The sequence below is a fragment of the Mya arenaria genome, chromosome 13 (assembly GCF_026914265.1).
Source record: "Mya arenaria isolate MELC-2E11 chromosome 13, ASM2691426v1".
Taxonomy (NCBI): Eukaryota; Metazoa; Mollusca; class Bivalvia; order Myida; family Myidae; genus Mya; species Mya arenaria.
This window is the reverse complement of record NC_069134.1, coordinates 1,603,162-1,629,014: the sequence shown is the minus strand read 5'-3', so window position 1 is coordinate 1,629,014 and position 25,853 is coordinate 1,603,162.

The following is a 25,853-nucleotide window of genomic DNA, read 5'->3' as shown; positions in this document are numbered from 1 at the left end:
ACAGCTACTCAGTCTCTATATGTCACACTGACACTCCTCCTAAATATGTGACACTGCTACTCAGTTTTTATATATCACACTGACTCTCAATCTCTATATGTCACACTGACACTTAATCTCTATATGTCACACTGCTACTCAATCTCTATATGTCACACTGACACTCAATCTCTATATGTCACACTGACATTTCGCCTATATATATATGTGGCACACTGTGACTCAGTCTCTACATGTCACACTGACCCTCAATCTCTATATGTCACTCTGACACTCCGTCAATATATATGAAACTGCTACTCAATCTCTATATGTCACATCGGTTCTCAGTGTATAAGTTTCATACTGACTGACAGTCTATATATGTCACACCTATATATATATATATATATAGTCTTTATATGTCACACTGACACTCAATCTCTATATGTCACACTTGTACTTAGTATATATATGCCACACTGAAACTCCTTTTATATATGTCACACTGGTATTCAGTCTATATATGTCACACTGACACTCAGTCTATATATGTCCTATTGACACTCAGTCAATAAATGCCACTCTGACTAGCAGTCTATATATGTCACACTGACACTCCGTCTATATATGACACCCTGGTACCCAGTCGATATATGTTACATTGGTACTCCGTCTATTTATGTCACTCTGACACTCCGTCTATATTTGTCCCACTGGTACTCAGTTGATATATTTCGTATTGGTACTCCGTCAATAATTGTCACACTGATACTCAACCTATATATTTCACATTGACACTCCGTCTATTTATGTGACACTGCTACTCAGTCTCTATATGTCACACTGGTCGTAAATCTGTATATGCCACACTGACACTCCGTCTATATATGTCACACTGGTACTCAGTCCATAAATGACACACACACTCTTTCTATATAGGTCACATTGATACTCAGTCAATAAACGTCACACTGACTGACATTCTATATATTTCACACTGACACTCCGTCTTAATATGTCACTACTCAGTCGATATATGTAATATTGGTACCATTACGTGCTTTATATACAATAGTGGCACAACGGACAAAGACACACATTGAAGTTCTTGCAATACTCCATTGGCTGGTGAAAGCTTGGGTTGTTTAATAATTAATCTTGCAATTCGTATGTGCAGGGGTTTTACTTTATCTATGTTACAATGATTATCTTTACCCAAATATGACAACACTTGTCATGTACTTAAAGTATATACGCGTCGTAAAACATACGTTTAATCTCATCTTTAAGTAAAACATGATATTCTACAGAAGTGAAATTTTCGAAACAAATTTCAAAGAAAGTTAATTTGTGAATGACATTTAAGGTCATTATCTATGTAAATCATTTTTTGTATACATACATTTTCTAAAGTTATTTCATTGATGTATTAATTTAGTTTAGCAGGAAGCTCTGTCTTAACGTGTGTGCCTATAACGATGCAATTTTGTTGGATGCAATGACATGTGATTTAAGTTTAGATAAAATTTAGGTTCTATTTGAAATTCAATGCTAGATAAATTACTACCACATTTGAACAAGGTTAAATCATCAGCCAAAGTATCTATATTCATTTTATTATTACAAAGTGCTGGATCATCAATGTATATGTATATTGAAAAAAAACTACAGTGGGCCTCGTATTGACTCCTGTGGCACGTCTGATGTTGTGGGAGTCAGATTGCATATTTTTAATATTTGCTAACTTTTACTTGTTAGTCATATACGAAAGAAAAAAATCGATCACGCCATTTTTGATTTTTTTTTATATAAGTTAAGTTTAATCCACATAATTTCATGGTCAAACGTTGCTCTTAGGTTAAGATCAATACCCTCAGAAGCTTTCCATTGTCAACATCTTTAAAATTCTCTTTTAATCATTAATTATGATTTCATGACTAGTGTGCTGTCTGTTGGAATCGCTGAGATAACTGTTTCAAGATCAAATTTTTAGTTTGTTGGGATGGTAAAAGCTGCTGTCTCAAGAGCATGATTAAACCGCCGGCTGTTGGGATTGTTGAGTATATCGTCTCATACTAGTTAAGGTTTCGGCTTTTTGGGGTGTATTTATAGTTTCCACTGAATAACTTTAATGATGCATCAATATGGTTTACGCCAAGAAATTAAAATCAAAAGCCGGAATAGACGTTTTGATAATGAATTATCCATTTCGCCTAAAAGCGTTAGGGACGCTTTTAAAAATTGAATTAGATTAGTGTTAAAGTTGATCATGCGCCTGGTTATCGTGACGCATCTTTGGTTTTATGGGATGTTACCTAATCATTTAGTACGAGATGCTACTAAAAATTTGAATAATATATTACATAGCTTTCAAATTTTATTAAATTTGTATCTGCCAGTGTTTGGTTTATAAATGAAAAAAGACTAATAAGGGCAATATTGCCAACATATGTAAGTGAGTCCCTTTTATAGTCCCGTTGTATTGCATCTTAAAAGATGATGTGATCGATTGTTGAACCTGGTAGACGGCTTGGCCATCAGATGATCATGGTGGCTTTATGTTCGCAATGATCGCCGCTGACCAAGGGGGAATGACGTCGCTCATTTAAGACATATGAAAATTGTGGATCGATCCACATGTGTCTGTTCGTAGAATATGATATGATATGATGGCGCTCTCTAGTACGTTATATGCGATGCTAAGTATATGTATGAGATGGGAGCGGCGGTGTTCATACAATAGAAAAATAATCCAACAAGGACAATCCGCTTCTGGTAAACAACCAATTTCTTCACAGACCACAAGTTTTCAATGTATGACCCTATAACATTTGAATGCTGAACACGTCATATAACTTTGTTTGATTCAGAATAATTGCAAGATTATTTTAGACCGATCATATTTGGCTGAAATTTTGGAAAAAAAATATCAACATTGCTACTAGGCACCCTTTAAAAATATTTTGAGACGAAGCGACTTCATGACTATTCGTGTCAGTCCAATTAATTCCTCAATCAAGGCAAACAGATATTAAAAAAGCCAATTAAATGATAAAATGGCTTAACGAGATTGAACTAGTCGTCTTATCGAACTAATGCGAATCTGACATAAAATAGATATTGACAATTTCGGTAAAATAATACCATGTTTGATATATACTGTAATAGTGAGTCTCAGGCAGCATAAAATGTACCTAATGTATTTGAAAATGGAATACATTTTAAAGAAATATTAATATTCATTTTCAACAACTTTGACCAATCCAAAAACATAACCGGCTTTATACAATTGGTTGCAGCTGTCTAATCCAACTTCAGCGCCACAAGCATTAATGACGTAACATTCGGAAAGGAATTACCGCATCAATAATTTAGCACGTTTTTCCCGCATCGTATACCAATTAACTATATTTTCACTACTCCAGTTACTGGAAAATATATTCTCGAAAATAGACTCGTACAAAATGGACACTATACTATACCTAACCCCAATGATGCCCACGCTTTATATCGTGAGAAATATGACCTTGAAGTGACAGACAAAATGTCTGCTACACTTTTAAGAACAAGGCCGTGCATCGTTTTCATTAGAAATTCGTTGAGAATTTTGTTTTATTTATTTTGATACCTGTTTTTTTTTCAGTGAAAATGTGTCATGATATATCAAACAATATTTAGACAACAGATAATTATAATAAAACGTTTTGAAATATTTACGATCCAATTTGTCTTCGTGTTTAATTTTTGAAAAAAAAAGAAATTAAGAAGCTATTCAGCATCATCAAACTGAGACCATATACCAGTTGCAAAGCATTTAAGAACGAGCTAATACTCAACGAATAACTCTATTATAGAAACTGTATGGCGTTGTGTTTCTCGACCGTTGCTCGATCTCACTCTTGTTATTAGTTCATAATGATAAGTTTTCCTGGAGTGTTAGTTATCGAGTATCAAACACATTAGGAGCATGAAAGTCATGATTATATTTCAGCTACATTGTTCATACAAAGTTCCACGTCTTAAGAAATATCTGTGTTTTGAATACAGAGTCATGGAAACGGATTGTAACGAGCCAAAAAGCCAACGTGTTCGAAAATTTAGACATTTTGTGCCATTAAATGTTCTCTTCTTTTAGGTTCCCGTCACAATAAACGACGCTGCAATGAAATTTAGCGAATGAAAAAAACAACGTTGAATTTCAATTAAAATGAAAGTGTTTGCCTAATTGCATTATTGTTCTTTCGTTCCTCAACTGTTTCCGTGATGTTGCAAGGTCATGCAATCAAACAAACCTATTCACACAGAAATATTATTAAACCTAAATTGAACTGGCGTTTTACCTGTATTTAAGCTTCCTCCGGTAAACGGACCCTTTAAACTTTATGAATTTGATAAACATATCTGTTTTTATATAGTATATGACCTGTGCTGTTTGTGGAGTTCTGTGCAGTTGTTCCACGTTTCTTGTTTTTGTGTGTGTGTGTTTTAAGTCTTTGGCGTGTACCCAGTGCCATTAAACAGGGTTTATGTTTAAACTTTTAGCGACTGAGCTTGTTTTTGTAGTTTTTCACAAAAATACGTTCTTGATTCCGAATGATTATACCTCCTTAAAATGAAACAAATATCTTTAATATGCTATTACATAAATAAAATAGCATTCTGTTGCATATATTGAAGTAAGTACAGTATTATAATCACATGGTTGACTAATCTTAAAAATCCTTCCACACATCACAACTTCTGTTTGTAACGATATGCAATGAAATGTAACGTGTGTGTATGTAATGTGTCTGTTTTAGTGTCGTTTAATGATCCGGGGTTAACGCCAAAGACATAGAACATAAAAACGTTTAATGAGAATTCGACACAATATCTGGTATGTTACTGTTATTGGTACATATCCATTTTCGGTTGATACATTAAAAAATCTGATTATATGTGTAAAATCCGTTTTAATTTTGATGGCATTGACACCCTTCAAGATATAGCTATCCACTTCCGAAGTTGCGCCTTCAATTCAAATAGGTATGCCTCTAAATGCGTTCAATTTAAGTATTGTAAAAACTCTGTAAAGTGGTAATAACACTAATGTATTATTATGTCCACAAGGGAAATACAGTCTGAAATAGACTTATATTGAGTATTACTTGATCGACTTTTAATTCATTTTGATGGAAGAGGTTTTTTGTGACAACGATTGATAATGACCCCCTACAGCCTGTTTCAAGAAAATTTCCCTCAATTGTTACTGTGACTTTGATCAATAATCTAAACCCTGAACGTTTAGAAATATTTTTAAAGGACTGTACATATATGTCTAAGATTGAGGCCATGCGGAGAGGTCGATATTGCAACAATTAACGATGATCACACAGCCAGAATCAAACGAATCAAACGATCGTTGTACTTTTTGTACGTTTTTGTACAGAAGTGTTTTAAACTATAGCTGAGGGAATTTAACATTGAAATGGTAAAAGGATTTGGACATTTAACTTGTTCGAGCTTTAAAAAAATCACAGCAAACATGGAACAAATTATCAATGTCAATTCATGTAAGGATGTTTTCAACAGCATCATTAAGCAAATATATAGCCATATTAATTACGTTGCAGTCCGTTTCCAAATTGAAAACCTGTGTAACCATATATTTAGAAATATGAAGAGAACATATCCTTGGTAACTCTCGAACGCGGGATTCCTTCGATGATATTATCTATACCATCTAAAAATAAAAAAATCAATGAAAACACAGCAATACATTCACAGGATACTTCCAATTTTTCGTGACGGTCTGGTGTTTAAATTAGTTTAAAGAAAGATATTTAGAACGACGAACTGCCTGTAAGATACCACGTTCCAATATTTTTTATTTGATTTTATATTATCAAAAACATACAAGGTTGATTTTTTTTGTATTGTTGATTGGATAGTCTTAAATAGGGCTTATGTTTAAACCTTCGGCTACTGAGCTTATCTCTTATAACATTAAAACCTTGGTAAAATTTTGAAGAGTAGTTTCCGCAAATGTGTTGTGGTTTCTGTTTTTCTTGACCGTTGTGTCAGTCGTATTTGTAAGATTTGAAGTTAGATCCTATAATTAAAATGCAATATAAAGACATATTAATGCTTTGCTTAGATACGGGTTCAGTCTAGTTCCCAGCTGACCGTTTTTGCCTAATGAACCATATTCCGGACTCTTACATTGTCGGTTTTCTGTTAAGAAGCTTATTTATCTACATTCCTTCCGCCGAATCCCTAATGAGTACACTTAACAATATTGAAACCGTTTACTAATCAATTATTACCAGATGTCCTGAAGTTTCACGAAGAATCGCCTTTACTGAAATAGACATTAATGGACTGAAGCCCATCTTGACAATAATAAAAGGCCCAAATTTCAAAGACTCCATTATTCCACCAACTTTGTTATATTCCCCTGAAATAATTCGCAATATCAAATATTGATGACAACGGTTAACTCAGCATAATATTTACTATTATTCACTGGTTTATTCCTAACGCCCAGGACAGAGGTAATTTGTTATTTTTCTTCGGAGTATCCTTTAGAAATGTTAGTCAACCGAAAGGAACACAGACATGCTTACAATAGGTGTAGACTTACATCGCCATAAAATAGTCGACGACTGAATGATGTAATCATCATCATATATGGTTCAATGTACTTTGAAAAATATAAGGTACAGTTGTCTAGTCAAACGTTTAGTAAATCATTACATACCGTATACATTAAGACATTCTCAAAGACTTCTTTTACCACGTTTCCGATTTTTTTAATTCAGTCTATGAAGTAAACTTTTAATTTGTTGTATTTTTGGAAATAGTTTTCAGATATTTTTGACGTATGTTGTTCTCTGTGGCGGTTTCGTTTGATACTAGTATTGTCTGTTTTAATATCAATTATTTAATTATTTTTGGTACATACTTCATGCCATGTGACGATGCAATGTTGTATCAAACCAAGAGGGTGAGGAGCTTTGAACATTTTGTCTTGCATAACAGTCATGCGTTTCATTATTCTACTCGGCCTGGCAATCTTGATATTGTCAACTCTCCGTTTAACAACTCGCTTGTGACATCGTTTCATTTCAGAACAATATTTTAATTGATAATGAGTGGTCATTCTAAGGGATGATTTTTAAAAATGAGATACAATTATAAAAAGTTCTGAAACAAAAACTTGACATTGACTTCAAATTACTACGCGTCATGACATTTACGTCAGTTAACAACTTCGCAAGCGTTATTCGGTGAATTGTAAATAAACAGCATTCACAAAGTCAAATTTTACTTAAAATTACGTTTTAGGTTCTAAAGATTACCACCCACATAATCCTGACACGCTATGTAATCGGTTTCTCGGCAAACCTCTTTACCCGCTACCACACATCCATCAATTAAGATATATCTCACCGCCCAGCATAAATTCAAAAGGTACATTTTATTAAATTTATGAATTTATTCAAGTTAAACGGAACGAACCTATTTTAAATGAACAAATATCATATGGTGCCATTCGTAATTTCATTACCTATTCTGTTTTACATTTTTTAAAAGGTACCTTTTTGAAATATATAATTTTTGATAAGGAATCATTAAGACAAGAAGATCAATGTAAAAACATCACAATTTGTCAATTAACGACAGTATTTAGAGAATTTACGGTATTAAATTAAATGACGTCAGCCAATCAGATTGCGACGATGTCATGCAATGCCTTACAATAAAAACTTGAATTTCTGTGTAATTTACAATTCGCTTGAATTGCAAAACATAATTGGTTGAAATTAATTTAAAAGGTGAATATTAATGCGTCAAACTACAGATACAAGCTCAGTGGCAAAAAGTCTAAACATAAACCCAGGTTAATGGCACTGTGTAAACGCCAAAGACATAGAACATAAAAACAAAACAAATCACAAACAAGAAACATGGAAAAACAGCACAAAACTCCACAAACAGCACATTGCATACATACTATATATAAAAACACTATGTATGTCTATCAAGGATTGTTAGGTACCGCCTTGGAACGGTCAATAAAATGTGAAGACGAAACTAGCATAATTTACATCCTTCGTTGCTCTACAAAGGTGAATTAATTTGCTCTAAAGTCTGTAATAGTTGGTAATACAGTTTAAACACACGGTTAGTTTGTTACTGTAGTGTTTGACAATTGAAAATGTCGAAAGGAATATAAACAGAAGTTAAAAAGGCTAGTTAAATCATGCAGACATTGTTGTCCAACAATAATCATTGTGTTTCCATCACGGCCCATATTATTGTTTTATTATTTCCAAGGAAATAAAATCGGCTTGATGTCAAGGACTTTTATATTGATCGTCGGTCAATGATTTCATCTAACAAAATAGTGTGTGCAAAAAATCTCTGCAATAGCGTTATTATTTCTTACAAAGAGTTTGAAATTACTACATAAAATTTAGAATAGAAACATTTCTTGCGCAAATTGTCAGACGTGGTCTTATATGTCTGAAAGAAAATGACGTAAGATTGACAACCAAAAACAATACGTCAAGTAAAAAGTATGCCGTTAAAGCAAAACGTTTCTTATGACATGTTGCTGAAAAACTGAAAAAGCATAATTTGCAATTATCTTATTTTTCGCATATAGAAAGCAGCATTTTATTCAGGCGAATTATATCAATAATTCAAATGAAACAAAAACGTCTGATCAGTAAATGTGTGTTTTGGATTTTGAGAAATTCTTACCTTAAAAGATGTATTATATCAAAATAATTCATTTCTAAAAGTCCTCTTTTATTTCATTGACAAACGTCTAATTTCTGACAGTGTTCAAAAGTAAAAAGAAATTAATAAAATAAGTTAAAAAATCAACATACGTCTAAAACACTGATGGTAAAACGATAGAGCGCTTTAAATACCGGTCTCACATTGAATGAAAATATCATATATACTATATATACAGTCGAAACCCCGTTTAAAGGAAAGTCGTCGGGACCTCGGGAAATACAAATGCGCACAATTTTTAATTTGTTTCCGAAATGTAAAAACAAGTACAAAATACGATTTTAATTCGAGCCGAAACGGGAATGCTTGACCTCTTAGCATAAGGTACAATTCACATGTCTAAAAGGTTTGCTCAATATTGTTTATTTTGAAACATACATGTGTACATATTCTTAACACAATAATGTTAGACGATAATCAAAGCCATCCCAACAGAAACAACTTGGCTAAGCAAGTAAAATTTGTTCTAATTCTATTTGGTTTCTATGATGTTTGGTTATCGCAAGGTATTGGCGATTACACTAAATTCCTTGATTGTTCAACAAAAACTATCAAACAACTTTGTGTTTCCAAGGCAGAGTAAACGAATCATCAAGGGCATTGGTTTAAAAAGATATTTTGCAATTTGATGTTCAGTTCTATTTAAACATATCAGCATTGAAAGATGCAGAATTCCTTTCAGCAACTCGTCCCCAAGATTAAGTATCGAAACCGATAGATTGATTTGTACATACATTGATGATAGGACCTGTTCCTTATGCAATATCTTGGAAGATCTGTTCCACTTCCTTTTTGAACGTAGCATGTATTCACTACTACGACAAAATACATTCCTCAATATTATTGCCGACACCTAAGTATGTTGACATCCATTGAACTGTTTATGTCATAGAATGTGAACATCATTGGAAACCTTGCTGTGTATGAATATATACTTTTCGATTTAGAAAGCTACATACTTTGTTACTTGTACAAATGTCAATTATTTTCTTCCGCCATTGAACGTAGTGAATAATTATTTTGCTGACCATTATAAGGCGGTATCTAGCAATCTTTTTATGATATATGTTGTATGTTATGTGCTGTACGTGCATGTTTGTTTTTGTTTGGTGTATCCGTTCATCGATGTTTTTGTTGGTGTTCTGTGTTTCTGGCTTTTTTCCCTTTCTTTCGACGGGGATTATGTTTAAAATTCCTTTCCGCGGTTTTCATTTAAATATTTCCATTTTCTTTGCTTTTATAACCGTCATCTGAGATGGACTTTAAACGGGGAACCCGTGTAACAGTATCAGTTTCTGTACATATACATTTTCTAAAGTTGTTTCATTGATGGACTAATTTAGATTAACAGGAACCTTTGTCTTAACGTGTGTGCCTATACCGATGCAATTTGTTTGGACGTAATGACTTGTAATTTAAGTTTAGATCAGCTTTGGATTCTAGTTGAAATTTTATGCTCGATAAATTGCTACCATATTCATACATGGTTAGATCATCGGCATAAATATCTATATTCATTTTATTATTACAAAATGCTAGACCATTAATATATATTTAAGAAACTACAGTGGATATCGTATTGACCCCTGCTGCACGCCTGTTGTTGTGGGAAGCAGACCAGATTTCATTTTTATAAATGATTTTTTCTTGTTTGTCGAATACGAATGAAAACAGTTTGGGTTATGCAACAAAATGTGGTGGTTTCTAAGTAAAAGATTTTCTTAGGTCAATTAAAAAGCCTCAGATGCTTGATTTTCACTAAAACCAGACTTTAAGTGTTACCAAAGGTTTATTAAATGAGATTTCCAATTGTTAATCCCTAAAGGTAAAGATCAAGAAAGATCAGATTTGTTATGTAACATGTGAACTCAAGTGTTACTGAATGGTCAGTTTTTTTTTATATGCATTGGTCTGTCATTGTTCTCATGGATAATTGGTGTATGTGTTCAAGAACTGGATTATCCACCAATTTATGATTCTATAAATATTACCTTTCCAGTCAGGTATTTAGGTGTTAACATCTCTGTCTGTAGTATATCTTCTTATCTTTTCTTTAATCCTTATGACCGGTAAGTTAATTGTTTTATTTTGTTTTTTTAAATGTTTTTTTGATTGCACTTTTAATTTAAATCACTTTCCAGTCAGGTATTTAGGTGTGAACATCTCTTTCTGTAGTAAATCTTCATATCTTTTGTTTAATCCTTATGATCGGTTAGTTAATTGTTCTATTTTGTTGTTTTTTAAATGTTTTTTGATTGCACTTTTAATTTATCTTGTACTTATTTTATTGAAAAAATAATAAAACCTTAGTTTTTGCAATTGTGTTGTTTTTAACTTTTACTGTTATCAAGGAAATATAAGTTTATTTGTACATTTTAGGATTTAAAAAATGGTAATTTGGAATCTCTGAATAAAAACACGTATCTGAATCCGGAATTCAGGTCAATCTGAAATAACTTTACTGGTGGGGCACGGATAGCATAGTATCACCAAAATATAATTTTTTAGCAATCCCATCGGAGGTATTTACTTATATCAAGTTTTTCAATGATTTATTTTACTTCAATGGGCGTATTAAAATTCAAATGCAACATTTTGTTTCCCATTATTGCATCTGAACACCCTTCATCTAAAACAATGGTCCATACTAAAGGAGATGAATATTCTGTCATGTCCACTTTATTTGAAAAATGTTTGTTCCATTTGTTTTATAATATTGTGTCAACCATTCATCTCTTGTTTTACTATATGTAATATTGTTGATATTGTTATGATGTTACTTTGATATTTACTTTTGTTATAAGTGTAATGAATTACTTTTATATTTACATCTCCTATGATATAGTATTTTACATTTTGGGTGTCTGCTATCAGCTGACAGTCATATAAGTCAATCCACTGTTACTAGAGTTTGAGGTCGTTAAACAAAATCTTATTACTTATGTTTTCCCAATATTTCTAACAACAGAGATTCATTATCATAAGTTTTAAAATTATTTCAACTTTATATTTTTGTTCATTTATATCAATGAAAATACCACCACCTTGTTTTGTAACCCGCCTTACATTATATGAGTCTGCTCAACCACTCAGTTGTGTGTAGTTTGCACTTTCCTAAAATGTAAACAGCTCGAGCTGTTTCAGTATAGTAACGAAATTAATGTTCTAGGCCAGATAACTAACCGTATTTTCAACCATTCTCAAGAATGCGTTTTGAAAAATATCTCATACAAATGTCGTACAATATTATGATCTACGCATTCGAATTAAAGCCATTTAAGTTAACAAATTGACCCTTTGTTAGTAATAACGTAAACGTTATAAGTATAAAATGTATCACCTTTGTCTGACAATAGCTTGTAGCTGATGTTACTTGAATATAACCGACGTTAAATAAACACTTCGCCAGTGTTGATTAGCAAATGCCTTAGACAAGTAGTTGTGGAATCTGCATTTAAGATGGAGAGGATTTTGATATGCAGGGAATATAAATATTTTCGAAGAATTCATAATTGACTCAAAGGATACAAAATGAATGAAAACACTCGTTTAATTACGTTCAAAATCTGCAATGGAATCTTCAGGTGATCAGCCTTTCAGTGCTTTTGCGTAATGGCACAGGGATCAAATCACACCGGATTATAAAAAAAGTTTATATAAATCAGTGTTGAGTTTACAGTCATAAGATCATATTATTACTTATAATGTCCAGTTCCGTCTGTTGGGATTGTTCAGAGTTCGATTCAACTTCATATTTAATGTGCCGGCTGTTGGAGTTGTTAAGGCTCCGTTTCAAGATCATAGTTACTTTGCCGGCCGTTTGGATTGTTCAGGCTCCGTTTCCAATTTATAGTGCAATATTTATATGAATAACTACAGAAACAAGCACAGTAGTCGAAAGTTTAAACATCAACCGCGTTTAATGGCACAGGGTTAACGCCAAAGCCATAGATTACAAAAACAAACAATCACCAACCAGAAACATTGAACTACAAACTATAACACGAATCTCCACAAGCAACACCGGACATATATACTCGATAAAAATAAGGGGTGTTTATCAAGAATTATTAGATACCGCCAGAGAACGGTCATAAAAATGTAAATTTACTGTTGGTTTAAATAAGTTTGTGTTCATAACCTCACTCTTATCCTAACAAACCCTAATAAAGTAAAAAAGTAAATCGCTACTAAATCATAGCTGACGATTCGTCTGTTGTTCAATCTCCGTTTCATGATTAAGTTAAAGTGCCGGCTATAAGAATGTTCAGGCTAACGTTAAACAAGCATAGTTATTTTGCCGGCTGTGTGGGTTGTTCAGGCCCTGTTTCAAGACCATAGTTAATTTTCCGGCTATTGGGATTCTTTTGGCTGCGTTTCAATTTCATATTATAAGTTAAAGTATAGAAATAACACTTCCTGACAGATTTGGTCCTTTTACGTTTCAGGCATTCAATTCTCGCATCAACATTGGCTGGCTCCCACAATCAGACGATTTGTGATCTCCTTTGCAGAAAGCAGATATCACTCGACTTAGATAATTTGTAACTTTTTTCGATATCGTTCGTTTGTGCGTCTGTATTCTGTTTGTTCTGCTATTTTCGGTGAGGAAGGATGCTGTTGTGATGGGATGTTTTTGGAGCACTGGGATTTCTCCTTACTGTAACACGTCGACCTCCGACAAGTTAAGTCCTAACGCCGCGATGTCACGTTACGTAACTTCGCGCCTAATACAATACAAATACAAATCATGACTATCATAGTTAATGTGCTGGCTGTTGGGAGCGTTGAGATATCTAACCTTAAGTTTAAGGGCAATCTGTTCGGACTGTTAATGATACTGTCTCATGTGCATAGTTTAAGCGACGGCTGTTAAGATTGTTAAAACTATTATCCCTAGAGCAGGAATAATGCGCCGGCTGTTGAGATTGTTAAATCCACTATCTCAAGAGCAGAAATAAAGCGCCGGCTGATGGGATTGTTGAGGATATCGTCTCATACTACATAAGTTAGTGTTCCGGCTGTTTTGAGTGTATTTATAGTTTCCACTGAATAACCTTAATGCTCTGTAAAAAAAAGTTGAAAATCAAATGCCGTTCCGATAAGGAATAATCCATTTGACCTAAAAGCGTTAGTGATACTTTTAAAATTCAATTAGATTTGTGTAAGAGTTAAGTTTGCGCCTTGGAAGCCTGACGCATCTTTGGTATTATTGGAAGTAACCTTATTCTTTAGAACATGATGCTATTAAATGTTTAAATAATGTATAACATAGCTATCAAATTGTGTTTAAATCTGTATCTGCCAATGTTGGTTTATAAATGAAATATTTTACCAATAATAGCAATGTTGCCAACATATGATTTGAAGCCCATTTTATGGACCCGTTGTTTTGCATCTGAAAAGATGATAAGACCGATTGTCGAACATAACCTAGTAGACGGCTTGGCCATCAGATAATCATGTTGGCTTTATGTCCGCAACGATCGCCGCTGACCAAGGGGAAATGACGTCGGTCATTTAAGACCTGTGAACATTGTGGATTGATCTACATGTAAGTGTCTGTTCGTAGAATATGAAATGATATGATTGCGCTCTCTAATAGTACGTTATGCGATGCTAAATATATGGTTGAGGTGGGAGCAGCGATGCTAACACATAGAAAAATAATCCAACAAGGACAATCCGCTTCTGTGAAACAACCGTTTTCTTCACAGTTCTCATGTTCTCAATGTATGACCATCTAACACTTGAAAGCCGAACACGTCATATAACTTTGTTAGATTCAAAATAATTGCATATAATTTAATATAATTCTTCAATGCAAATTGATGGTTAAACTAACGAAAACTTACCGATATACAAAGCAATTTGACACATCATATTTGGCTGAAATTTTAGAAAAAAAATACAAACATCGCTACTAGGCACCCGTTTGAAATATTTCGATTCGTGAAGCGAGTTCATTACTATTCTTGTCAATCCATTTTATTCCGCATCAAGCCAAACTGCTACCAGATAAAACAATTTAACGATGAAAAGGCTTAACGAAGTTGAACTGGTCGTCTGTTCGAACTTATGCGAATCTGAAATGAAATAGATATTGACAGTTTCGGTAAAGAAATATCATGTTAGATATATTCTGGAATAGTGAGTCTTAGGCAGCACAAGATGCATCGAATGTCTAATGGAATACAACTGCAGGAAATATTTCTCTAAATTCTAAATGCTACAGAACTGGAAATTACGTTTAAAATAAATCAAATAAATACCTACACCTTATAACACCGAAAACATGTCATGGTTGACAGGCATATGTCGACCACCTAACGGATTGTCCCCCTGTTTAAATATGGATGGTGAGAATAGTCCAACCACTTTATAACGATGTTCTCAAAGGTTCAGCGATTAATTAACCATTTGACATTGGTATGCTATTTTTCTGTACTATTTGCTATTACTCTGCAGAAAGAGAAAATGCATGCTATTTTGAGTAACGGCGTCGAGAAAATGATTTTTTCACTAATAACATAAATGACGCCACCAGATTTAATAACTTCCGGATTTACACGCTGCAAGGTTTTATGTAGTATCAACTGAGTGTTCAAATTATCAATTTTACAAAACTTTCTCTTAATCCTGTAATGAATGACCACTATTCATAGAAGCTTGCAATGTAAATGAGAACAAGAGTACACGATAAAATAGTATGCGATCAAATAAATTAGTTGTTTCACAATTCTTGATAAACATACCAATTATTATTATATAATTGTGAATTTGTGTTCTATGTCTTTGGCGTTGCCCATTGCCACTAAATCGGGTTTATGTTTAAACTTTTTGCTACTGAGCATGTTTCTGTAGCTTTTTGCATATATATCCTTATCATATCTCACTGTAATCCACCAATCAATAGTACAAAAATGTTATTCGTATACTTTGTCTCTAAAACTACACAATGATAAGTTTGAATGTTTCTCCGTGAGAGTTTTGTTAGAGATACATAATATGATTTAAGAAACAAATTTAATAAACTTTCTATTTAATCATAGTATTTGTTTTGTATTGCCTTCCAAGGCGGTACCTAACAATTCTTGATAAACTTATAACCAATTATCTTTATATATATATATATATATATAAATATATATATATATATATATATATATATATATATATATATATATATATATATTTATACCAATCCAACCTTTGGGTAACTTTGATGCAACCTTTGGGAGACTCGTGTCGCCCATAGGATATATGTTGTGTCGCCCAAAAGTAATTGTGTTTTTTTCTATCAATTTATTTTTTAAAATAATAAAACAATTTTGCAAACGATTTTGAACGCTTTAAAAAAGGTTCAGTCATTAAGCACTAATCAGCAGGAATACCATTTAAGGAAAAATCATGAATTTTTAAAAAGTGTGTATATTTTGAAAACAACCTTTGGGATACATTTAAATTTTTAACAATAATTTTCTTGTCATAGGTATATGTTTGAGATAAGAATTCATAAATGTAAAGAACATAATATTTTTTAACAGAAAAGTAAATTGTGTTCAATTTTAAAGATTCCGAAATTCCCTCAAAAAAATATTTTCGCAATAAGCGTACGTTCCGTGTTTTCGTGTCGCCCAAAGGTTGATGTATATTCAATGCTTTGCAGACTATAAGAACGGCATGTTCTTTTTAGTTGTATTAGTTATTTTATTGAAAATTTAATAAACACAAATGACAAAAGTGCTTATATATAATTTATAATAGTTGTATTTTAAAATGCTTAATTGGACATTCGAACCAAACGTCGAGAAAGTTTCAATTTGGCCTACAGTCATACCAAGGGTGACGGACCTGACGCAACTATTTGCGAATAACGAATGGCAAATATGGTCGCATGTGCTTCGTCTCTATATTACAGAAAACCGTGTTCTATATTTATATACTGATATAAATGGGAACAGTTCATTTCAAAACCATTTAAGGTACATATACTTACAAATACGTTCGGATATAATACTTCAGATAAAATGAATATGCTCGGAGTTGCAAGCTAAATAAAGCAAATATTATATCTTAGTTAGTAATTGAACAATTGTGACTCACAACATTTATCTGATATTTTTTTATAATGTGCTATAATAAATGATTTTCACTGCAGTTTTATAGTTTATTCATGTATCATATGTACACAACATGACAAAACATAAACTACAAATATTTAAGAGTTCAGTGCACATCCATTCATAAAATTGAATTACAGGAGACTAAAAATACAACAACATATCTTGACATTGTTAATAAAGTTTAAAAAACAATTAAGTCTATTCTAAAAAAGATAATTACTCTTATTTACATGACTCTTTTAAGCTAAGAAACTATGATACATCTAAAAGGATTATCACTTAACTACTTGTACAAAGCATTGAAGTATATTAAAACAGGTTTTGGTGGTTAATTTAACAATATCTGTATTTGAGAGTAAAAATATACACTTATGTACCTGCACGTATTATTTTATCATGCAAACTGATATGTTTGTCTTGAAGCCAACGAAATCTGTGATTTTATATATACAAAAGCTGTCATCTTTTAATGCTACTTAACTGGTCTGGATCTACATAAACATTAATCAAAGGTAAAATATTTTCTTTATGGAATGCGTAAGGAGTGAATGCTGCTGATATTCATTCCATAAATTGTGTTCAAATCATACAGGCCATTAATAGCCTTTTCTAGAGGGTGAGAGTGGTCTAGTGGTATAGGTGTCCGCCTCTCACCCAAGAGGTTGTGGGTTCGATCTCCACCAGGGGTACTTTCTCATAGCTTCTCAAAAAAAGGACACAGTACTGGTTTCTGCCCAAGGAAACGGACTCGAGAGTGATTCTATAAGCTATCAGCTTTCGTCACAATCGAGCTAAAAAAATTAGTATAAACCAATAGCCTTTTCTATTTCCGTTGTCAACAAATGTTGCCGAAATCATTAGAAAAAAAACAAGTGTAATAGGTTATTTATTTTCAATTTATACTTCTTGTTTATTGGTACAGGTTCAGTTCATATATGCATATTACTTTAGAAAAAGAACGGTTTAAAAAAGTAAAACACAAGTTTAATTCTGTTACATTACTGTTTAACGCGTAATGATGCGTTATTAGTGAATAATTAGATGACTGGCTGTTTCCGTGTATTTATATGTCTTAACTATTATCAGCGAAACGAACTGCGAAATTATGCATTTATGGAAAATATTTCTTACTTATAACAAGATTATAAACATGTATTCAGTAGCTAAAACCGTACAAAACATAAATGACTGGTGGGTCCTAAGATAATAATAGTCATCAAGTATTGTCTCATAAAAGAAATACCGTTTTATGTTCCTTTGTTTCATATTAAAGACGGTGTCCTTCATTATATTTTTTAATTATATTTCTTAATTTTGATAAATTGAAACACTTCTTTCAATTGAGGTTACTCTAATTTGGGCGTGAGAGTGAATCTTTAAACGAGATCTTTTGACCAGTAACTCTTCAACTAAATTTGAAACACATGAAATGTCACAGAAGTCCTCTCTTGCTTAATGTCCAAAGAAAGTCCAATTGTAAGAATACTAAAATATGATTTTTGCGAACATTCAACAGTCAATCGCTTGAATCCTGAACTGAACGACGTAGAGACAACACTAGTATCCCGTCTGACAATGACTGGCCGCTGACACTTAAACCGAGGAATTCGGACTTCATTGAGTTGTTCCATTGTGTTGTTTGCATTACCACTTCACAAGTAATGCATGAAATATGTCTACCATCTGCAAATGAATAGTCTGTAAATGCCAGACCCTTTACTCATATCATGTATGTTTTAGTCGCTGTAAATAACTCATGGATACTTAATTGCCTTTATATAAGCGTAAGTAAGAGTTAACATTTTCAAGAATAGCATACTACTTGTGTCTTAGAGATTCTTGTTTTTAAATGTTGACAATTAAATGTGTTGTAGCATGACTTTAAAACCGAGTATATAAGGATATATGTTCATGCAAGTCGTGTTTTATTACTTTGGAATACACAGTAGTTAACTTTTAAATTGAAATGTGAAAAACACCATAAATATCTTGAAATGTCGATAGAATCTCTTAAAATAAAGCAGTGGGCGTGATTGCAGGTCTTTGCGGGGGTTTGTGCATTGTACAAGTATGTGCTTCTAGCTTCTATACCGATATAATGATATTTTTTTCATAACCTTGATATATGCATTTTCTCAACATTTAGGTTCTCAACTATCTGTAATCTTTATAAGAAAAATAATTTGGGTTTTCTTAATTATTACAGTATAGAATATCGGTCACTTAGTGTGAGGACCTAGACGCGAACCCAAGCAATGACCTTTTTAAGCTTTATTTAACAGCTGAAAGTGATAAGATTAACTTAGTTGCAACCTTCAGACAATATAAGTCAGAAACCGAAAACTGTTAACTCAAAATGGCCCCTAAACGGTGCCAATATTAAGTATCCAGTATACTATGTTTCCTAGATAAGCAATAGTTCCACTCGGGATTAGGATTCGAAGCAGGGTCTCTTGCGAAACAACTATGCCGCACAACCGCATGGTGATAATGACTAATTTAATATTTTTATGGTAATTGCCCCATTTGTATTATCGTCACTTTCAAGTGTGTGGCACCAACCTCGCACTCACATCTATGAGTCAATGTCATAGTTTGTGAACAGATACATTTTCAATACTTATCCTTCCGGCCAGCTCTTCAGTGCAAAGCTTGTTTTAAACCTTTGTGGTACTTCTGTGGGACTGATCAAAACATTTCTTAAGAGCAGAAGGTGATGCGCCGAAATCTCATTCGTTATAATTACATGTAGTTTTGAGCAGACTGCAGAAGCCGCACAATTCATCTCAGGATTTCTCATTTCGACGCAAATAGGTCTAAAACCCATGAGGCAGTGGACATAAATTATGGTTGATCTTCCTATTTTTATCGGTAATGTTTTCTATGAAAACTTATTGAATGAACTTTTTTATTTTATTGTTTACAATTTCAATGCAATAGTTATGATGTTCAAATTGAAATGAATATTTCAAACTACGTTTTTATGAAAGATGAATCCGCCCGAAAAAGAATTTCAAAAGTATACACTGTCGAAGAATTCACTTTTCAAACGTTATTCGTGATATGATTTTCGAATTTTAAACAATACGACGAATAAACCGTTATTGTTGCTAAGACTAAAATGCACATGGGCGATATATAAGTTTCAAAAATAATCAGATCGCGTTGTCAGCCGATTAAATCTTCGATAATAAAAAAAGGGTCCAAGATTACTGTGACGTCAGCTTTATCATGTACCATTTACAGACCTCCGGCCCCAATTGCTCGATACATTTTAAGTCCCTTAAAACAGTATTAAGTTCAGCCGATTTTTTTTGTTTGGTTTAATTTGTGCCATTTTACCCTTTTAAGCGTTTTGGGAATTCGAAAGGGAATTATCTGTATGCTTATCACAATAAGCTATTTTTCGTTTAGATAATTGTATAAAAGTTTGCTAAAATAATATCTTCAAAGACCAAAATAATAGTAAAAAAATCCAAATGTTGCGCTTCTTCAAAAGTTGTATTGAAATCCATATATTTCAGTTCCAATGTGACACGCCTTCACTGTTTACTTATTGTACAATTAGCGCGAAATATCTTAATTAACTAATCAGTAAATTTCACTTTTTTCACTATGGTCATTTTAACACTGGTTCAGCCACACGTCAGAGACTTTCTGAATACATGCAATTGCGTTAATATATCAATGCACAACTTTCGTCAATTTGAATTGAACTTATCAGATGTATTTAACAGGGTATTTATTTTTATTAAATCCATGGCGCGATCATGACTCTAAAAAGCGGCCGTATAAATAACTTTCATGTTTTTTTTTAGTTTAGGGTTAAGGTCATCATTGTTCATGTCAAACAGGCACTCAAAAAACACTGGCCCGTTTTAGTAGGACATGCACATTAGATATAACATTTAAAGTATAAAAAAATTATGATTTTTAATGCAACAGTACACACATCCTCATAAAATTCTGATGAATAAGTGTCGAAAGTGCAATAACGGGGTTATAGCAGGTACAACCCATTATAGTTGTGACCTGCAGAATGTCTTTGTCTCACGAGCTAATTCAAATTTCTCGCATGTTTCAACTTTATTTAGTAGTGGCGGGTTTGAATCAATGCTGAAACAGACCCAGACTACTACGTTCAGGAATGGGCTGTGAAAATGTGGTGACAAAATTCGCCGTCTGTGATATTGTGCAAACAATGCATTTTGCACTTCTTGTTTTAACAATCAACCCAATAACAACCATTCTTTGCAAAAGTGTATATCGAAACATTGAAGATGACACTTATTATCTGCTTGAATTGGATTCTTACAACCCAGGACCAAGCAATTGGTGTGCATCATAATATTACCTTGTACATACGTTCAAATCCCCATTACACTGCAATGTTCACAGTAGTACTGCAGGTCTATTTGGGCCGTTATACACATATATTTGTCTTCCAGCACCTTGTTCTCGGATACAAGTGTCGGTCGATATCCGTCACAGGTTAGTAAAATTCAGAGTTAAATGGACTATCAGGCGCGTAAATATAGATATACGAGTACTCGGCTGAATCCATATGATATTGAAACAAAACAGACAACGTTGCAATACGCATACTTGACTACCTGATGTTTATTTCAAAATACTTAATAAAGAACCTCAGAACGACCAGAATGAACCAGATTGCACCGTGGTTTACAAATGTTCCGAAGGGGGTGCAAGCACATTCATCAATAGAGGGCTAGCTACGCGCCTGACTATGGCTGTAAACCAAACACTAAGATATTCGTATTGACATGCTTTTGAACGTGTGTTTGGTTTTACCTAAGATCAAGGCCTTCCCCTAGAAGACACGTGCAAGTATTGGTGGATGAGTGCGGGAGGCGGTGTTCACTCTTCCGTGCGTCAATTTTTTTTTTTCAATGCCAATTTAACAACAACATAAAATGATTGCTTTGTTGCCAAAAATTGGCCTGCCCAAGATGTCTCTCAATCACAAGGACAAGAATTTTGATAAGTTGTATGTAGCCTCATAATTTTGCTGTTAACTAACAAAAATCAAATAATATTCCTTTGGCCAAAGCATGCCTTGGCCTTAGTAAATAGCGTCTGAAGTAAAAAAAGAAAATAAAGAAAATTTCCTGAAACCGCAAGTCGCAGACCCTTGAAATAAAGTTTTTGAGCATGGTGTAATGGTGCTTTACACAGTTTGTTCAAATTAAGGTTTTTTGCTCTCTAGACTGGCCCTGTGTGGTACAAGGATTTCCATGTTCTTTTTTAGTCTTATTTTAAAAATCTTCTTTAAAATTAGGGCCGAATGAACATGCACTCTCACTCACACTCCAACCACTATCCCGTTAGGGACACTCAAGTGATCACTTGAGTTGAATGAATGGAGTGACACTCAAAAGATCTTTCTGTTTTCAAACGCCTCGCTTACACTCCATCTCATCAAATGACCAATTCAGTACAAATACATGTATGTTTTCATGATCATATCTGATAATCTGTTTCACTATGGTGGTGTTTACAGTATTTAATGTTAACATATGTTTTGGATTGTGAATATTTAAAATAACAGTTCCAAAATTCGTTAAAATTCGTTTTCTGTTGTTGTTGTTTTTTTTAAATAGGTCTTAGAGTTTGAAAATAAATTAAGACTTTATAAAAAAGCACATTATATGGAAATAGTAGACGAATAAATCTAGTTTTTAAAGAAAATTACATCTCGGACAATGATTAATCAAAGCATATGTATTCATAGATTGACACAAATCATATTTATATGTGTTTGCTTCTTAAACAATACTTGTTTACGAAACAATCAACACTCTAAAGCGAGTATAAAACAAATTTGATCACCAATCCATTTAGGGAAAATGCCGGTATTCGCTTAAGGATATTGATTTGTGAATAGGAACATAAGATTAATTATTGTGTTAGAGGAAAGCGCATATATAATGTTTTGAATTAGGAAGCAATTTTAGGTGGCCGCTTACTTCACGCCGCTTGGCCGACATGCCGATAGTATTAGTAGTAGTAGTAGTAGTATTGTTATTATTATTATTATTAATATCGCTCTTTTTCTTCTTTTTCTTCTTCTTTTTCTCCTTCTTCTTCTTCTTCTTCTTCTTCTTCTTCTTCTTCTTCTTCTTCTTCTTATCATTTTTATTATCATTAAAAATATCCTACATCGCTTGAGTTGTTATTCACTATGATGTATTATTTTCACACCCGAAGCCGATTCATTTGCTTATTCTTTCCATGTGTTTTCGACTTAACATTTAGTATTTTTAAAGGCTAAAAAACAGTTTTTGCAAACAAACAAAAAATAAATTTATACACGAAAACACATTAGTTAACGTGATACATTGCATAACGGCTGCATATTAAAACACACACACACGTGCATTTCAATGCGTTTTGCATCATTTTGTTTATTTCCAAAATGTTTATTCAAGCGATTGTTTTAAAATATTAATTTCAAATTATAATAGTAATTGTCTTTTATTTGACACCATTTCTAACAATAAGGTACCCAAATCTTATATAAACATATTTTTTATGTTTACTGAAAACACCACCATAATCCGAAATGATCATGAACAAGTACATGTATTTGTTATTGTATTGGTGACTTGATGAAGTGGAGTGTTAGTGAGGCGTGTGATTACGAACATATCTCTTGAGTGTCATCCCCCTTGTACCACTAAAGTTACTTCAGTGTCCCTTGCGGGAATGTGGTTGGAGTGTTAGTGCGAGCGGCTGTTCTGAATGTGTCTCTTAGTTCCCGAATAATGAACATAGCAATACATATAAGATAGTTTGACAAAATATATTTTAGTTTTCCATTGCAAAAAGACAGCAAACATTTGCACACTAAGATCTTATAGTTTGTATTTCATTTTCTCAATAAATATTCATGTATTAAGATTGATTAATTTGACCTATGATTAAAGGCTATTCTTTCTGATCAATATACAACTGTCGTACCTGATTGACAATGCGTTTAATATCAGTTGAATTCTCAATTAACTATACTGTTATCATGACGTGATGCTACGTCATGCGTTATCATGTAGATAAACAGCTATTAACTTATTTTTGTGAAATAATATACAGTTGTTGTTAACCTCAAAATCTCGCAGTATTCTCTATTCTATCGTCTCGTTCAATAATTTATTTTGGGTCAATATGACCTCATATTTCCCAGCTTAAAAGTAAATAAGTATATTTATTTATTTTATTTATTTATTTATTTATTTATTTATTTTTTTTTTTATTTTTTTTTTATTTATTTATTTATTTATTTATTTATTTATTTATTTATTTATTTATCTATTTATCTATTTATCTATTTATTTATTTATTTATTGATTTATTGATTTATATTAATCCATTCTATTTTTAAATGAGTCGTGTTTTCATAGATACAATTGTCTTTACCTGTTTTGCAGCCTTGTTTTATTCACATGTTACTGTTTTTCCCAATCGCTCCACTCCGACAATCTGTTTAAGTTTATTTTCTGCAAACATTCAAATTCTTGCTTATTATACCATCCGCATACAGGATAATCATATTTTGTATTTCAAAGGAAATGCTATTTACATTCATGCATAAGAAACATGATGAGTCCTAGAATGGAGAACTACATAGTTTATTAATCTTCGTGAATATTCATTTCAAGCTTAATAATTTGATGTCTATCGTTCAAATACAAAATTAAATGTTTTAAGGACTTAAAAATTCTATATTTTAATTGATGTTTAAGAATTTCGTGATTAACCTATTCAAATACTATGATATTTTCATCCGGATGGGGAAATCAATTGTCTGCATTTGAAAGGATTATTGGAGTTGTTTTGGTCATGTATTTAGACATTGGATTAGTATTCATTCTCATTCATCAGAGGTTTGATAACGGTATTTCTAACGCATAGCATCATCACTTGGGTAAAGAGATTAGGTTGTTTAAGCTGATTAAGTATGGTTCGTTCTCAAATGGTTTGACACGTTCTCAAAGGTAGATAAACAAACACTGTTATTGATATCTACTGTATAAACATACACTTCGCCATTTTCCCCCATTCCTTAAGATGCTGGTACAGATAAGTTTACATTTAGCAGTTAGTTTCCTGCTTCGAGTTTCCAGCCTAGCTGTTTTACACATAAGCATTACAAATTAAAGTGAAGTCAGCCATTATTAGGGTGTTATTGCATATTAGATATAACAATCGAGAATATTATGTTGTATTTATATTGATTAACTATTATATTAGAAAAAAAGTGGTCTAATTGAATGCATTAGAATATTGCTAAAACTAATCGGGTATTGTTTTAATTAAGTGCACAGATCTTTGTTCACAAATCGAATCGTAAAATCAATGTGTTCAAAATCAAGTTTTGCATGCATATTATATTTTATTTTTTACATACATATAGTTCATTTATAATGATTTTTCTTGATTTAAGATGAAGAAATGCCCCCTAACAAGTCGTACAGTTGAACAACAAGATTTTCAAAATTACATGCATAGCTTAATTTTAAAGCTGACTTTTGTATCAGAAATTAAATAATCATGCAATTGATTCGATTACATCTTATAACTTAATAAGTTTCTGGGTTTTTTTTTAAATTAGATTAAACATGCAGTTTAATTGGGCAGCAGCTCCTGTACCTTTTATTTCCCAAGCATAATTTATTGTCTAAAAGGAAGCCAACCGTCTGAATTTATCATTTTGTATTGATTTAACTTAATTATTTCAGGAAAAAACCTTAAAACCTCAAACTGAGCTGAAGATTTAGGGGGTACAAGCGCCACATGAAACAATAGGCCCCATTTTGATCAAGTGATGATAACTAATACAAATGAAAAAGAGAATAACTACAACCAGAAGCCAATCACTAGATTGGATAAGCCGAAATAAAAAGTATAACCAAGTTATTAGCATAAATATCATCGTAGGAG